The following is a 3819-nucleotide window of genomic DNA, read 5'->3' as shown; positions in this document are numbered from 1 at the left end:
TTAAGTGTATATTTTGATGAGTTTTGACAAATATATACAACTGTGTAATCACATCACAATCAAGGTATAGAACATTTCCCCCAAGTTTTCTTGGTCCCCTTCCCAGTCAAACCCCACTCCACATCCAGGTCCTGGGTAGTCACTGATCAGATTTCTGTCATTACAGATTAGAGTATCATTTCTTTATTGTCATGCTCAGCATGTGTTTTTGAGACTTACCCACGTTTTTACATGTATCAGTTGTTCATTCCATTTTTATTGCTGAGTCATATTCCATTGTATCATAGCTTTTTATCTGTTCATCAGCGGAAGGACATTTCAGTTTATCCAGTTCAGTTTTGAATAATAGCTAAAGACATTCATTTACAAGTCTCTGTGTGAACATACATCTGTATATTGCCTGAGCAAATACCAAAGGGCGGAATCGCTGGATGGCATGTTAAGTGTATGTTTAACTCTATAATAAACTGCTGATCTCATTCCCAAAGTAGTTGTACCACTTGATGGGCCCACCAGAAATGCACAAGCGTTCCATTGCCTCCGAATCTTTCTCATCACTAAGTGGGGTCAGAACTTACTTAGTCACTCCAGGTAACTTAGTGTCCTTGACAGGCCTGTCTCCTAAATAGAAAGGTTGAGGGGAGTGTCCTTTCCAAGGGTCAGTGCTATCAGGTATGCCAGGCCAAGGGAGGAATTCCTTGGGGAGCCCCACCCCACTCTAAAAGCAGTTTGCTTGGTTTCTCTGGAGAAGAGAAGCCTGGCCTTGGGACCAGGGCACCAGGCCAGCTGCCAGCTGCTCTGTGGCCTGGGTTTGTGAGGGAGCAGTTGTTCATCCCCAGACCTCTGGTTAATCCCCAGTGCCAGCCCCACCTACCCTGAGCCTCTGAGACCAGGACAGACAAGCCCCTGCCTCCGCGCAGCGCTCCTATTCTGGGATGCTGCTCCCTCTGCCCACACTTCCCCAAATTTGTTGGATGCCCCCGTCTGCGGACACCTCCCGTGCCCACCCACTGCCTTTCTCTTTTTTTTTTTTTTTTTTTACTCATTTATTAGGTTGGTCTAAAGACATATTGCACCAAATCTTAAGACAAAGGACACTGGACATTAAGAAAGAGGTCCATCCCAGTCTTTACAATCTAGTGCAGTTCCTCTTCTTCTTGTGTATACTCTGCTAGCGTTATTACAAAAACCAAGGTTATCTTGGTTTCTGTAATTTTAGCACAGTGCTTATACAAGAAGGTTCACCCACTGCCTTTCTGTGCGTCGCTGCCAATCCTTTCCGTGAAGAAGCCTTCAGGGAGAAGACAGACAGGGTGTACTCAGTTCTCTGCACTGAGACCTCTGTGGGCAGAGATGAGTGCATGCTGAGGTGGAGAAGCAGACTGCAAAATGGCATATATGGGGCATGTATTTTATGTTAATAAAAATATACGCACGTTACTGCTAAGTCACTTCAGTCGTGTCTGACTCTGTGCGACCCCAAAGACGGCAGGCTCCCCCGTCCCTGGGATTCTTCAGGCAAGAACACTGGAGTGGGTTGTCATTTCCTTCTCCAATGCCTGAAAGTGAAAAGTGAAAGTGAAGTCGCTCAGTCGTGTCTGACTCCTAATGACCCCATGGACTGCAGCCTACCAGGCTCCTCTGTCCATGGGATTTTCCAGGCAAGAGTACTGGAGTGGGTTGCCATTGCCTTCTCCAAATATACGCATATGTTCACAGAAAGTGACAGGATAGACATAAAAATGTTTGTAAGAGTTATCTCTGGGTGATGGGGTTAAAGTGATCTATGGGTTTTTAAAATTTTTTAAACACACGTTTTCTAAACTGTGGGCGTGAGTGTGGCAGTTTGTGTAGTGTCTGAAGGGGAGGATCACATGGATCTGATCTGGATTTTCAGATGGACAGGAAGGAGGGCACAGGTGGGGACTGACCTCAAGTCCCAGGTGTGACAGGAAAGTTCTTGTAAACCAGCCACAACTTCATTGTCTCCCCAAGACCACAGACAGTCTGGGGCCACTGTGTGAGCTCAGGGACACGTTGTCCCTTCATGCTCTATGGAGCTGAGTAAAGTGACATTTCCACATTCTGAGATCAGAAGTAAGACTGTGCTAAGAAATGTGCCTCCTGCCCTGACAGAGGAGAGCTGACCCTTCACCTCTCACCCCAAGGAGACTTTCCACGGGCTCCCTAAGACCCGCACAATTTGGCACCAAAACACTGTTCTTTCAGCTCTTGGCTACTTTGATTGGAAGTAAGGAGTTTCAAATCATCTTTTTCAAGATTTATTTTATTATTTTAGGCTGTGCTAGGTCTTCATTGCTGCACTGGCTTTTCTCTGGTTCTGGCAAGTGGAGGCTGTCGCCGTGCGTGGATTTCTCTTTGCGGGGGCTTCTCTTGTGGTGGAGACAGGCTCTAGGCACGTGGGCTCCGTCATGGTACAGGGGCTTAGTTGCTCCGTGGCATGTGGGATCTTCCCAGGCCAGGGATTGAACCAGTGTCCCTTGCATTGTAAGGCAGATTCTTAACCACTAGGTCACCAGGGAAGCCCTATTTTATTTAAAATTATTCTTTATTTTCTAAATCTGTGTTTCTTTTTGTGTGCATCGGGTCTTAGAAGTGCTGTGCAGGCTCTTCATTGTGGTGCACAGGCATCTCTCTAGTTGCCCCGTGGCACATGGGGTCTTAGTTCCCTCACCAGGGGTCAAGCTGGCATCCCCGGCATCCCCAGCATTGGAAGGCAGATTCTTAACCATTGGACCACCAGGGAGGTCCCAGATCACCCTCTTGATGTCTGGGAAGAGTTTGACGAGACTGCAGAATACACAGAACAAAGATTGTTGATATCTTGTCCGCAGACAGACTCAACTGTGCTTTCCATCTACGTGCTTGTTGCCAGTGCAAAGGTAGCTTCTGGCAAACCCCATCAGTCAGGGATCCTCCTACCAAGGAAACAAACAGATCATAGCTGCTAAATGCCCTTCAAGCCCTTGTACACAACCCTGCGGATAAAGGTGAGCCCTGCTGACCTGATACTGGGCTTTTCATAGTGAAGGTTGGGTCACCTTTCACTTTCATCAGAATGTGCATTAACAAGGAGATTTCTGACTTTACAGAAATGGAAGTAGAAGCCTCTTAGATACTCCCCTCAAGAAACGTGTCCTTACGTGTAAATCTATGGCTGATTCATATCAATGTATGACAAAACCCACTGAAATGTTGTGAAGTAATTAGCCTCCAACTAATAAAAAAAAAATATATTTTAAATTAAAAAAAAAAAGGTATAAAAAAAAAAAAAAGAAACGTGTCCTTGTTGCGTTCAGAGAAAAGACGTTCACATGCTGGTCTGCCGTTGAAGCTTCTCTCTCAGTGCAGACGGAGGAATGCCTCTGGTCTGGAAATTCATCAGGGATGAGAACGGAGAGACAGCCTGCCCAAAGACAGAGCTTTATGTGCTTTTCTCCAGCCTCTGAAGGCTCTTTGGAGAGACCACAAGTGGATGAGCTGGCTGCACCTGGCTAAGCGATGTTCCTTGTAGCTGCTGACAGTGACTCAGGAACAAACACTGTACGACAGAACCGCTGCAGCGCTCAGAAGATCCTGCTGTGGTTTCCCATCCCAGTCCCCTCTGTGCTCTACAACCACGCCCCCGAGAAGGAGAGGGTCCCCTTACAATGACTTCCAGTACGCTTCGGGTGTTGAAGAATGGACATTTGGACATGGGAGCATGTGTGATAAACTCACATATGCAAAGGGCCTGACGCTAAACAGCCAGTCACCGGCACATGCCTGCAGCTACCAGGCAGGTGGGTGCTTTCTGAG

At 46.9% G+C, this 3819-nt stretch overlaps 1 non-coding gene across 1 annotated transcript; it reads right to left on the bottom strand.

The window, feature by feature from the left end:
* Positions 1-1065: 1065 nt before the first annotated feature.
* LOC133064085 (small nucleolar RNA SNORA81) lies at positions 1066-1241 on the bottom strand. The gene has a single exon (XR_009694564.1). It is a non-coding gene; the product is annotated as a small nucleolar RNA SNORA81 (small nucleolar RNA).
* Between the last annotated feature and the right edge of the window lie 2578 nt (positions 1242-3819).

Source organism: Dama dama, chromosome 10 (genome assembly GCF_033118175.1).
Source record: "Dama dama isolate Ldn47 chromosome 10, ASM3311817v1, whole genome shotgun sequence".
NCBI lineage: Eukaryota > Metazoa > Chordata > Mammalia > Artiodactyla > Cervidae > Dama > Dama dama.
Note: the sequence above shows the minus strand (reverse complement) of the source record. Positions and strands in the feature narration are given on the sequence as shown.